The 13,889-nt window shown below is 42.4% G+C and overlaps 1 protein-coding gene and 1 non-coding gene across 6 annotated transcripts in view; one reads left to right on the top strand and one right to left on the bottom strand.

Moving 5' to 3' along the window:
* MVB12B (multivesicular body subunit 12B) overlaps window positions 1-13,889 on the top strand; it is a 266,327-nt gene that overhangs the window by 101,549 nt on the left and 150,889 nt on the right. The window lies entirely within an intron of this gene.
* On the bottom strand, window positions 12,682-12,808 carry LOC131762060 (small nucleolar RNA SNORA61). Its single transcript, XR_009337142.1, has one exon. It is a non-coding gene; the product is annotated as a small nucleolar RNA SNORA61 (small nucleolar RNA).

Genomic DNA, 13,889 nt, shown 5'->3' with positions numbered 1-13,889 from the left:
CTGAGTCTGGAGGCTCTGTATTGGTATCGAGTGAGAGGGTGGAAGCCCAACCCATTAACAGTGGATCGATCTGAGGGACATGGAAACGTGGGGCATGGGGACCCGAATACATATTCTTTCACAGAAAAGAAATGGGTTGAATGTTGGGAGATGGGTGCAGAGGTGAGGAAAGGGAAGGACCAGAGTGACATGAGGGTGTCTTGCCGGGCATCTGGGTGGATGTTGACGCTGTCTGTTGAGACAGGAACATAGACAACCAGGTGGGTTCAGGGTGGAGGAGGACCGTTGGTCCAGTTTTGGACACACTGAGTTTGAGGTGCTTGCGTGACGTCTGGGTGGGGATGTTGAGCGGCCCTGTGTCTGAAGGTCTGGGGAGATGCCTGAGTGTCATCATCATGTGGCAGAGACCGTGGTGTCATGGAGGTGGTCCTGTCATATCAGACTCCTCGTCAGAGTCCCCTGGAGCATCAGTGATGAGGGGTGGTTGGGAAGGAGGCACTCAAAAGAGGACTGGGGCTGAGCATCCAGAGAGGCAGATGGAAAATTAGTAAGAAACTGGAGGAAAATGACTATTTCTAGAAGAAGAGGTGGTCAGGAATAGTCAGAGATCGCTAAGGGGCAAATAAAATGAGGCTGAAAGCTTACTCTTGGGTTCAGTAACAGGACGGTGCTTGTGAACTTGGTGGTGGGCTCAGAAGCAAGATTGGAGTGGATTTGAAAGGCCCACCTGAGGTGGCAGGTGAGAGTGCAGATGCCCTTTAAAGGAGGGAGGGTGGCAGCTGGAGGACAGTATGGGATCAGGAGTCTTTTTTCCTTTGTTAAAGGCAGGCAGGTGTTGAGTTTGTTGAGTTACCGATGGGAAGGAACCCGCAGTGAGGAGCGTTGGCGAGATGGGAGAGAGAGGGGCTGTCCGATGAGGCAAGGCCCCTGCGGGGGCAGAGGACTTGGTGTCCAGGGCCTGGTCAGAGAAAAGCCCAGGAAGCTGTGTTTGTGTTGTTCTTGTTCCTTGCCGGCGCTGCGTGCTGGAAAGCCAGCCTTGGCTGTGGCCTCTGACCGGCAAGTGGGCCTCCAAGGGCCGTGCGCGGACCAGGTATCCCCTAAGTCTCCACTTCCCATTTCTTCTGTGCTCCTTCATCCCCCACCACGTTTCTCTCAACACTCCTGTTTATTTCTGAAACTAATTAGACAGCAAAACATTTCTTAAAAACTGTTGGTCCTGTATGGTTTATATATTGGGGATTTCCTAAATAATTGCAAGTTTCAAATGCTTGAACTGCAAAATGAGAGGGTCTTTGGGGGTGCTAGAAGTGATCAGCTCCCCTCTGGGCCTGTGGGCTGTGTCTAGGGGCCTAGAGAAGGATAAGTTTAAAATTCTAAACCCGCAAACGAGGTCCTGCCTGCCAAAGTGGAGAAAGAAAAAAATCATCCACTAAACGCTGAAGCTGATTCAAGCAAGTTGGTATCTTTGTAGAGAACTCAAGAAATTTTTTTAAAATATCAATGAAAAGTATGTGAAGGATGGGAATGGTGTCTTATTAAAAATATATGGTAGATATCAAGTGGGAGTCGCAGGACGTAACCATCTGTCCGGTCTGATCACAGCTGTCCCATGAGTCTCCAGAAAGCTGAAGTCGTGTGGGAGGCCCGAGACGGGCAGGAGAAGCACCCCGCTCCTGTGGCCGGAGGACGGGGGAGCCGCCCCACCTGAAGCTCTGGTTCCATGAAGCAGATGCAGGAGCAGGTGTGGCGGCCTCTTCCCGCCGCCCCTGGCTCCCTCCCCATGTGGCTTTGCTGTCCAGGGCCTGCTCCCAAGGGCGGAAATGACCGCAGACCGAGTCCCAACTCACCCGCTGGTTTATTTTCAGAACCAGAGCTAGTTTTGATAAAAGGCACCAGGTGTTCCTCTCTTTTGTTTTGTGAGAAAATACATGAAACTGAGATGTACTGAAAACACGGAAAATGGTTTTATGACCAGCCCTTGGGCCTTTGTTTCCCGTGGCCTGGATTAGCAAGCTTCGGTAACAGCATTGTCCCTGCACCCTCCCCCGTGCCCTGCAGAGCCCTGGCCTCGGGCGGTGGAGCCACGCTGGGCAGGACGCACATGGACCACTTACACGTGCACATGCCTGGCTTCCCGGAGGGGTGCGTGAGGCAAACATCGCTGCTGCCAGGATGGCTCTGAGACCATGGCTTTAAACTGCCTCCTTCTAAGTGGGTCTCCCCCACCAACTATGAATTTTGATTTTGACCCAAAGACTTTACTCTCCCTCATGACTTGTTCCATGGTTGGTTCATTTGGAAAGGGGAGAGGACTTGGGGAGCACCGTAGTACTCTGGCGCTCCCTCCGGTTCGCTGCAACCTCCCATTCACTATGAGAAAGGCTCCTGACAAAAAACCTCAGGTAGTGGATTCATGGGAAAGAGGAGGGACTTGCTTTTTTTTTTTTTTTTTTTTTTGGTATGCGGGCCTCTCACTGTTGTGGCCTCTCCCGTTGCGGAGCACAGGCTCCGGACACGCAGGCCTAGCGGCCATGGCTCACGGGCTTAGTTGCTCCGCGGCATGTGGGATCTTCCCGGACCAGGGCACGAACCCGTGTCTCCTGCATCGGCAGGCGGATTCTCAACCACTGCGCCACCAGGGAAGCCCGAGGGACTTGCTTTAATCTTCCATTTTTTTCAGTTAAACTTTTTATTTTCAGATAATCATAGATTCACATGCAGTTGTAAGACATGTTTGTACCCGTTTCCCCCCAACAGTAATATCTTAAAAACTCTAGTACAGCATCCCAACCAGGATATTGACACAGATACAGTCAAGATACAGAACATTTCACTTTTTTTTTTTTTTTTTTTTTTTGCGATACGCGGGCCTCTCACTGTTGTGGCCTCTCCTGTTGCGGAGCACAGGCTCCGGACGCGCAGGCTCAGTGGCCATGGCTCACGGGCCCAGCCGCTCCGCGGCACGTGGGATCTTCCCGGACCGGGGCACGAACCCGTGTCCCCCGCGTCGGCAGGCGGACTCTCAACCACTGCGCCACCAGGGAAGCCCACATTTCACTTTTAAAATGTGCCTGGGATTTTATTTTTGTTCGGGTGTGTTGAGGCCTACAGATCAGGAGAAAACTGCAATTGAAAAGAGAGTTTGTTTTCACAGTCCAAGAGGAGGGGCTTCCACGCTATGCAGGGCCACATAGGGAAGCACCAGGGTTGGTCAGCAGGCAGAGAGAGCAAGGGGGAAGCGTGGGCAAGAGCCTTTATTGTGGTTTCTGCGGGAAGGACAAAGCAAGGAAGGGTAAGCAGGTTTAGGGTTGTCCTAATAATTTCAGCGTACTCTGGGCTCTCAGGGTGGCCTCTGGCTGTCAGATACCTTCCCTTGGGGTGATTTAGGGCAGGAGGATACTGTTTCAGACTGAAGGAGCCTGAGAAGCGGTGGCAGGTGGGCATATGGCCTCAGGATTGGTTGGTTTGCATATCAAAAGTGTGCAAATTGTGTTCTGTCTCTAGGACTTAACTAACCTTCTCCTTAACCACTGACAACCACTAATTTGTTCTCCATTTCTATAATTTTGTCTTTTCAGGAGTGTTATATGAATGGAATCATATAGCATGTAATCATTTGGAATTGGTTTTTTCATTTTCAAAAACTCAGCATAGTTCTATGGAGATTCATCTAGAGAATCTATTTTTAACACTATCCTTTACTTCTTTTTTTTTTTTTTTTTAAATTTTATTTATTTATTTATTTATTTATGGCTGCGTTGGGTCTTCATTGCTGCACGCGGGCTTCCTCTAGTTGTGGCGAGCGGGGGCTACTCCTCGTTGCGGTGCGTGGGCTTCTCATTGCGGTGGCTTCTCTCATTGCGGAGCACGGGCTCTAGGCACACGGGCTTCAGTAGTTGGCGGCATGCGGGCTCAGTAGTCGTGGCTCGCGGGCTCTAGGGCACAGGCTCAGTAGTTGTGGCGCACGGGCTTAGTTGCTCCGCGGCATGTGGGATCTTCCCAGACCAGGGATCTGACCTGTGTCCTCTGCATTCTCAACCACTGCGCCACTGGGGAAGCCCCTAGAGAATCTATTGCATGTATCAATAGTTTATTCCTTTTTATTGCTGAACAGTATTAATTGATCCTACTGCACTGCAGTTTGTTTAACCATTTACCCATTGAAGGACATCTTGGTTGTTTCCAGTTTGGAGCCATCATGATTAAAGCTGCTATAAATACTCGTTCACAGGTTTTGTGTTAACGTAAGTTTTCATTCCTCCAGGATAAATGCCTAGGAGTGCAATTGCTGGTCATATGGTAGTTGCATATTTAGTTTTTTAAGAAAATGCCAAACTACTATCCTGTGTGGCTGGTAACATTTTACATTTCCACCAGTTACTCCACATCTTTTCCAGCATCCGTTCTTGTCAGCATTTTTTTGTTTTAGCCATGCTCCTAGGGTTTTAGTAATAGCTCGTTTGGCTTTAATTATATTCCTTTAGTGGCTAATGATGTTGAACATCTTTTCATGTGCTTATTTGCCATCTTTATTTATTCGGTGAAATGTTGCTTCGTGTCTTGCTCATTTTCTAATTGGATTGTTGAGTTTTAAGAGTTCTTTGTATATTATAGATATGAGTCTTGTTAGTTAAGTGGTTTGGAAACATTTTCTTCTAGTCTGTACTTGTCTTTTTACCTTAGCAGGATCTTTATACAGCAGAAGTTTTAAATTTTGATGAAGTCCAATTTGTCAGTTTTTCTATTTATCAATCATGTTTTTGGTGTCAAGTCCAAGAACTCTTAGCCTAGCCCAAGAACTCTTAGCCTAGCCCTAGATCCTGGAGATTTTCTCTTATTTTTTTTCCTACAAGTTTTATAGTTTTACATTTCACATTTAACTCTGTGATACATCTTGACTTAATTTTTGTACAAGGTATGGATTTAGGTCAGAGTTATTTTTTTCCCCCTATGCATGAACAGCTGCTCCAGTACTATTTGTTGAAAGTTGAATTGCTTTTGAACCTTTGTAAAAAATCAGTTGGGCATATATATGTTACTCTCTATTCAGTTTTATTCTGTGTGTCTAGCCCTCTGCCAATACCACACAGTATTGATTGTTGTAGCTTTACAATAAGTTTTGAAATTAGATTAAATGATTCTTCCGACTTTATTCTTCATTTAAGAAGTTGTTTTAGCTATTCAAGTTCCTTTGTCTTTCCATGTAAATTTTAGAATAATCTTATCGGAATTTAGATGGGAATTAATGTTTAAAAGGGACTGTGGGACTTCCCTGGTGGTGCAGTAGTTAAGAATCCGCCTGCCAATGCAGGGGACACGGGTTTGAGCCCTGGTCCGGGAAGATCCCACATGCCGTGGGGCAACTAAGCCTGTGTGCTACAACTACTGAGCCTGCACTCTAGAGCCCAAGAGCCACAACTGCTGAGCCCGCATGCCAGAACTACTGAAGCCCACGCACCTAGAGCCTGTGCTCCGCAACAAGAGAAGCCACCATGATGAGAAGCCCACACACCACAACAAAGAGTAGCCCCTGCTCGCCACAACTAGAGAAAGCCCGCACGCAGCAATGAAAACCCAGTGCAGCCATAAATAAGTAAATAAATGGACTGTGGACCAACATGGAGGTGGTTCCCTATACCAACAACAAGCAGTTCTCAGACACCAGCTGTAGGTGTCCTACAGTTCAACAGTTCTGACACTGTCTACCTGGAGATAGCGTCAGAGTCCATAGGTTAAGGGCTCAGTCCCACAAGACTGCCCCCTTCCAACTTCAGACACTGATCACCAGCCCAGGTTGTCACCTGTGTGTCTGACCAACTGGCTGTAGTTCGGGGGTTCCGATGACCCCCTCCTTAGGTTCAGTTAATTTGCTAGAGTGGCTCACAGAACTCAGAGAACATTTTACTTACTAGGTCTTTGGTTTATTATGGGAGGATGTAACTCAGGAACAGCCGGATGGAAGAGATTTATAGAGCAAGGTATATGGAAAGGGTGAGGAGCTTCCATGCTGTCTCTCCCAGCGTGCTGCTCTCCCTAGGTCTCATGTGTTCATCCACCTGGAAGCTCTCCAAACCTCATCCTTTGGGGTTTTTATGGATGCTTCATTACATGAGTATGATTGATTAAATTATTGGCCATTGGTAATTGAGTCAACCTCCAGCCCCTCTCCCCTCCCTGGAAATCAAGGGGTAGGACTAAAAGTTCCAACCCTTTATTCATGGTTGGTTCTCCTGGCAACCAGTCCCCATCCTTAGGTGCTTTCCAGAAGTTACCTCATTAACATAAACCCAGTTGTGGTGGAAAGGGGCTTGTTATGAATAACAAGACACCCATTTCACTTTTATGGCTCTGAAGTGATTTCAGGAACTAAAGACAAGAGACCAAATATGACAAAAGATGCTCCCATTGCTCTTATCATTCAGGAGATTCTGAGGGTTTGGGGAGCTGTGAGCCAGGAACTGTGGGTAAAGACCAAATATGTTTTCCTTATTATAAATCATATTATCACAATGTTAAAACTGTACATCAGTTTGAGGAGAATTCCTATGTTTATTACATTGTGTCTTCTGATTCGTGAGCATAGTATGTCTTTCCATTTATTTAGTACTTCTGTGATTACTTTCAGCAGCGTTTTGTATGTTTCAGCAGACAAGCTTTATATGTGTTTCGGTGGCTTTAAGCCTGAATGCTTTATTTTTTATTTTGAGCAATTATAAATGGAATTGTATTTTTAATTTTTAACAAAACTTTATTTAATTAATTTATATTTTTGGCTTCGTTGGCTCTTTGTTGTTGCTCGTGGGCTTTCTCTAGTTGTGGTGAGCAGGGGGCTACTCTTCCTTGTGGTGGGCGGACTTCTCATTGCGGTGGCTTCTCTTGTTGCGGAGCACATGCTCTAGGCACGTGGGCTTCAGTAGTTGTGTCACACAGGCTCAGTAGTTGTGGCTCCCAGGCTCTAGAGTGCAGGCTCAGTAGTTGTGGCGCACGGGCTTAGTTGCTCCGCGGCATGTGGGATCTTCCCAGACCAGGGCTCAAACCCATGTCCCCTGCATTAACAGGTGGATTCTTAACCACTGCGCCACCAGGGAAGCCCTGTATTTTTACTTTTGATGTCTGTGTGTCTATTGCTGTTATATATAGAAATAAGACTGCTGATCTCACTTCTATATGTTTATCTTTGCTGAATTTTGAGACCTTGCTGAACTCACTTATTGGTGTATATTCCTTGGGATTTTCTATGTAGACTGTCATGTCATACTTTCTTCCTTTCAGGCCTGTATGCATTTTATTTCCCTTTCTTGCCTTACTGTAATGGCTAGAACTTCTAGCACTGTGTTGCGTAAGAGTGGTGAGAATAGACATCCTTGCCTTATTCCTGATCATAGAGGGAAAGCATTCAGCCTTTCACCATTCAGTATAACATTAGCTAGATTTCTTTATAGATGCTCTTTATCAAGTTGAGAAAGTTCCTTTCTGTTTCTGTTTTTCTAAGAATTTTTATTATGAATGGGTATTGAATTTTATCAAATGCCTTTTCTGCATTGATTGATATATCATGTGATTTTTTTTTTCTTTAGCCTGTTAACATGGTGAATTACATTGATTTTTGAGTAATGAACCAGCCTTGCATCCCTTGAATAAGTCCTACTTGGTCATGGTGTATAATTATTTTTTATATATTGCTGAATTTTCTTTGCTAATATATTTTTCAGAATTTTTGAGTCTTTATCCATGAGGGATATTGACCTGTAGTTTTCCCTTTTTTTGTACCATTTTAATCTGGTTTGGTAATATTATATTCATAAAATGAACTGAAAAGTGTTCCCTCTTCGATTTTCTGGAAGAGACTGTAGAGTTGGTGTTAATAAAACGTTAGCTAGGATATAAACGTTAGGTAGAATTCTCTAGTGAGATCATCTGGGCCTGGAGATTGATTTTTTGAAAGTTTTAAAATGATGAATTCAATTTTCTTAGTAGTTATAGGGCTATTCAAATAATCTGTTCCATGTTGGGTAAGTTTTGATAGTTTGTGGTTTTCAAGGAATTGATCCATTTCAACTAAGTTGTCAAATTTATGTGTGTAGAATTGTTCATAGCATTCCTTTATTATCCTTGTGATGTCTGTAAAGTCTATAATAATACTCTGTTTCTAATATTGATAATTTGTGTCTTCTCTCTTTTTTCTTTATCAGTCTTCCTAAAAGTTTGTCAGTTTTATTAACATTTTAAGAAACTTTGTTTCATTGATTTTTCTGTATTACTGTGTTTTCAATTCCATTGATTTCTACTTTTATCTTTATTATTTCTTTCTTTCTGCCTGCTTTGAGTTTATTTTTCTCTTTTTCTAGATTCTTGAGGTAGGAGCTTAGATTATTGATTTGAGAGTCTTCCTCATTTCTAATATATGCATTTAGTGCTATAAATTTCCCTCTCGACCCTGCTTTAGCTATGTCCCACAAATTTTCATATGTTTTATTTTTCTTTTTGTTTTCGTTCTGTCCAGTGTGTTTTTAAATTTCTCTTTAGATTTCTTTGACCCACGGATTATTTAGAATTGTGTTGTTTAGTTCCCAGACATTTAGAGATTTCACTGTAATCTTTCTGTTATTGATTTCTAGTTTGATTCCATTGTGATTAGAGTACATACTCTATATGATTTTAGTTCTTTTAAATTTGTTGAGGTTTGTTTCATAGCCCATGAAATGGTCTATTTTAGCATGTATTCATGGTTACTTGAAAATACTGTGTATTCTGCTATTACTGAGTGGAATTTTCTTTAAATATCAATTAGACCCTTTTGGTTGGTAGTGTTGTTGCGTTCCTCTGTATCCTTGCAGATTTTCTGTTCACTTATTCTATTAATTTTTGAGAAAGAGAAGTCCCAACTGTGATTTGGGAATTGTCCTTTTTCCTTTAAGTTCTAATAGTTTTTGCTTCACATATTTTTCAGCACTGTTGTTTGGTGCATACACATGTAGGGTTGCTATGTCTTTTTGGTATATTGACCATTTTATCATTATATAATGTCCCTTTCTGGTAATTTTCTTAGCTCTGAAGTCTATTTTGTCTCATATCAATATAGCTACTCCTGCTTCCTTTTAATTAATGTTTTCATGAAATATCTTTTTCCATACTTTTGCTTTCAACCTGCCTATAGAATTATATTTGAAATAAGTTTCTTGTAGACAGCACATAGTTAGATCATGTTTTAAAATCTACTCTGCCAATCTCTTTTAGTTGGTATATTTAGACCATTTTAATTTAATGTAATTATTCATATGTTAGGGCTTAAAGCTGCCATTTTATTTTTTATTTTCTAGGGTTTTTTTCTCCTGCCTTCCTGTGAGTTACCTGAACATTTGTTAGAATTCCATTTTTAGCTTATCTAAGTGTTTTTGAGTGTATTTCTCTGTATGGCTTTTTTAGAGGTTGCTCTAGGTATTACATTGTCTGTGTGTGTCTGTGTGTCTTATAACAATCTGCTGGTAACATCATTTTACTAGTTCAAGTGAAGTGTAGAATGCTTACTCTCTTTTATATCCTTTTACCCTCCCTCATTTATAAATATAATTATCTTAAATATTTCCTCTACATATATACAGAACCATATCAGAAAGTGTTGTAATTTTTGCTTCTACCATCAAACATAATTTTAAAAATTCAAGAGGAGAGGAAAGTCTATTTTATTTACTTATATTTTTGCTTGGCGTTTTTTTTCTTCCTTCCCAGTGTTTCCAAGTTCCTTCTTTTATCATTTCTTTTCTGTTTAGAGAACTTCCTTTAAGCCTTTACTTTAGAGTACGTCTGCTGGTGACACATTCTCTTAGTTTTTCTTTATATGAGGATGTCTTTATTTCTTGTTCATTCCTGAAGGATAGTTCACTGGACATAGGATTCTGGGTTGACAATTCTTTTAGCACTTGAAAAATGGTGTGCCGTTTCCTTCTGGCCACTATGATTTCTAATGAGAAATCTGCAGCCATTCTAGTTGTTCTTCCCCTATAAGGAAAGTGTCATTTCTTTCTCAAATCTTTAAAATTTTTTCTTTGTCCTAGTTTTTCAGAAGTTTGACAGTGATGTGTTTTGGTGTGGATTTATTTGGATTTATTCTGTTTGCAGTTTGCTTACCTTCTTGACTTTGTGGATTTATGCCTGTTGCTAAATTTAGGAAATTTTTAGCCATTAGTTCAAATACTTTTTCAGCCTTACCCTCTTTCTCCTCTCCTGGAACTCTGATGACAGGAATGTTAGATCTTTTGTTACAGTCCCACGGGTCCCTGAGGCTCTGTTCATTTTTTGTTCCGTCTATTTTCTCTCTGTTGTTCATACTGGGTAATTTCTATTCTGTCTCCCAGTTCAGTGATTCTTTCTTCCCTGTCTTCCATCCTGCTGTTGAGCCCATCCATTTGGTTGATTTCAGTTGTTGTATTTTTCAGTTCAAAAATTTCAGTTTGGTTCTTCTTTTATTTTTCTGTTTATTTGTGAGCCTTTCTATTTCTTTGCTGAGACTTTCTGTTCTTTCATTTGCTTCAAGCATGTTTGTAATTGATCATGAAGCATTTTCATGATGGCTGCTTTAAAATTTTTTTCAGATAGTTCTGACATCTCTGTCATCCTGACTTTGGCGTATTGATTTTTTAATTTTTATTCAGTTTGAGATCTTTCTGCTTCTTGGTGATTTTCTTTGATGAGTGAGTTTTGATTGAAAACTGGAAATTGGGGGTATTATGCTACATGAGTCTGGATTTTATTTAAACTTTCTATTTTAGCTAGCTTCTTTTGATACTGCTCTGATTCCTGCCAGCTAGGAGTAGTACTCCAGTTTCCCCATTTGGTGACACCTAAGGAAGTGGGGCTCCTTGTTACTGCTGGATGGAGGTGAGAGCTCTAACTCCCTATTAGGTCTCGCTTAAACCTTCCTGGTAGGAGTGCCTCATGACAGCTCCCCTTGTGGCCTCCACTGGCATCACAGGGTTGGGGAGGTGGCCTTGGTAGATATTATGGTGAAAGTCCTGACTCCCCACCAGGCCTCTTCAACATCACCCCACCACAGGGAGGGGTGCCTCATTACTCCCTGGTGGGGATGAAAGTCCTGGGTCCCTACTTGGCCTTCCCTGGCACCATCTTGAGGTGTTGGGATGTCTTGTTACAGCCCAGAGAGGGTGGAAGTCTGGGCTCCCTACTCTGGTTTTGCTGGCATGGGTCAGGGGGTGGGCACCGTATTTTATGTAGTGTTTGGCTGGAGTAGATTTGTTACTGTCTAAAAGTTTCTGTCTTGCTAGGATTTTCCTTTGGCTAGAGAAAGCAGGCTTTTTTTTTTGGGGGGGGGCGGTCTTGTTTTGGTCTGTCTGTTGCTGTTTCTGGGTTTCTGGCTTCTCTAGCTCCAAGTCAGGGATATGTCAGGCAGAAAGAAACCCAGGAGCTCACCACTGTGTTGTTCCTTGGGTCCCAAGGTCCCTATCTGCTTACCTTCTTCTCTCACCTTTCAGAGTCCACTTATGTTTGTTTCATATAGTGTCCAGTGTTTTCAGTTGTACTTAGGAGGAATAGGGAAACGTATATCTACTCCATATTCCTGGAAGTGGAATTCCTGGCTCGCTTTAATTTTATGTTAATTCAGGGTTAACTAGAGAATCTGTTTGTTTCTAAACCTGTCAGAAATCTTTCCAAAACATTTATGTTCCAGCCTTATTATGTATGTAGGCAGGAAATAAGGTACTGCGCGCTTGTAAAATACAAGTTAGTTACTCCTTAATGCCTATGAGACTTGAAATGCTCAAGGCCACCTTTCTGAATTTTTGTGGTCCACGTTTACAGTATTAAGAGGCCGTTTGTGTGAGGATGATGTGTATCGGGAAGAGGAGATGTGACTGAAGTTGAGAACTGTGAGTGGTGAGCTATATTATTGAAAAATCAAGATCGCTAAAAGGGTGAGTCCGTGAGATGTCTCCAGAAAAGGGACGTGAGGCTAGGAGGAAGTATCTGCTTTGGTTCTTTTTTTACTTTTTTTTTTTTTTTTTCGGTGGTACGCGGGCCTCTCACTGTTGTGGCCTCTCCCTTTGCGGAGCACAGGCTCCAGACGCACGGGCTCAGCGGCCATGGCTCCCGGGCCCAGCCGCGGACGTGGGATCCTCCCGGACCGGGGCACGAACCCGCGTCCCCCGCATCGGCAGGCGGACTCTCAACCACTGCACCACCAGGGAAGCCCTGCTTTGGTTCTTGAATAGGCAGGCATCCAGGGGATCTAGCAACCAGTTCCATTAATTAACTAGCTATTTGTAAAGTATTGTTTTGTCTTAATAACAAGTAACTATTGTTAACAGTTTGGTCTATATCCTTCCAATCCTTTTTCTATGAATTTGCAAACGTCTAATACCTGGAGAGAGGCTGTGTAGTTGTGGTCAAAAGCATAGACTCTTTAACCCTCCAACCTGGGTGCAGATCCTGGCTCCGCCACTTATTGCTGTGTGACCTTTGTCAGGGAACTGTACCTCTCAGTGCCTGAGTTCTCATCTCTAAAGTGGGGATGAGTAACAGAACTTTCCTCAGAGGATTGTGGTGAGGATTAAATGAGCTAGTAATGTTCATAAAGTGCCTGAAACAGTGACTGGCATCAGCTTGAGCTATGTAGCTGTTAGTATGTGTTACTGTTATTATTATTATTATTATTTATTTTTTTTACCTTGTTTGAAACTAGCCCATATGCTATATAAGCAGACACCATGAGCACAGCTTCAGTACTACTATTCCTCCTCTTACGACCACCAAGACCAGGGTTCAGATCTGATGGGAAAGGGAACCGGAGGATTACTGTTATTATTATTTGTACAAATGCTACACCTAATATTCCTTGACTTTCCTCTTTTCCTTAACAATATATATAGGAAATCTGTCCATGTCATGTCTGGACAAATGTATCAACCTCACTCTTTCTAATGGGGGTTTTCCACTGTATAGCAAGTAACTTGTTAACCACTGCTCTGCTAATGAAGACTTTTTTTTTTTTTTTTTTTTTTTTTTTTTTTTTTTTTTTTTGCGGTATGCGGGCCTCTCACTGCTGTGGCCTCTCCCGTTGCGGAGCACAGGCTCCAGACGCGCAGGCCTAGCGGCCATGGCTCACGGGCTTAGTTGCTCCGCGGCATGTGGGATCTTCCCGGACCAGGGCACGAACCCGTGTCCCCTGCATCGGCAGGCGGACTCTCAACCACTGCGCCACCAGGGAAGCCCTGAAGACTTTTTATTTTTGCCTTTGCAAAGCAGCGCTGTGGTAAGTATCCCTGTACATACATCCTTGGGTGTGTGCTGACGGATCAAAAGATACGTACATTTAACATTTTAGTAGTTAACCACCAGCAGCAGCTTTTCAAAGATGCTTTACCAGTTTATATATACTCCCAGTAAATGGTGTACAAAATTTTCTATTTACCCTCATCCTTACTGTCATTCTTTATTATCAGTCTTCTGATTTTTGTTTTTCCAAACGAGGAGCTTGTGGTGTAAATTTGCAGTTCTGTTACTAGTAATGAGGTTGAGCACTTTTCATGTTTATTGGCATTTGTGTTTTTAAATTAATTTCCTGTCTTTACAGTTGACTCATTTGGTTGGCTTTTTCTTATTGATTTGTAGGGTTCCTTCATCTATTCTGTTTATTAATCCTTTGCCTATTATATTTGTTTTGTACATTTTTCTCAGACCATCATTGTCTTTCAACTTTGTTCATAGTATCAAACTTGGTTTGTTCATCTAATCAAAGTTTTTCATTTTATGTGGTCACATCTGTCAAATTTTTTCTTTTTGAACTTAATGGTTTAAGAGATCTGTCTAGATGCTAAAATTAGTAGGTAGAAGTTTTAGGAGAAACAGTATATTTACATAGTCTCAAAGTATCT

Source organism: Kogia breviceps, chromosome 8 (genome assembly GCF_026419965.1).
Source record: "Kogia breviceps isolate mKogBre1 chromosome 8, mKogBre1 haplotype 1, whole genome shotgun sequence".
Lineage (NCBI taxonomy): Eukaryota > Metazoa > Chordata > Mammalia > Artiodactyla > Physeteridae > Kogia > Kogia breviceps.
Note: the sequence above shows the minus strand (reverse complement) of the source record. Positions and strands in the feature narration are given on the sequence as shown.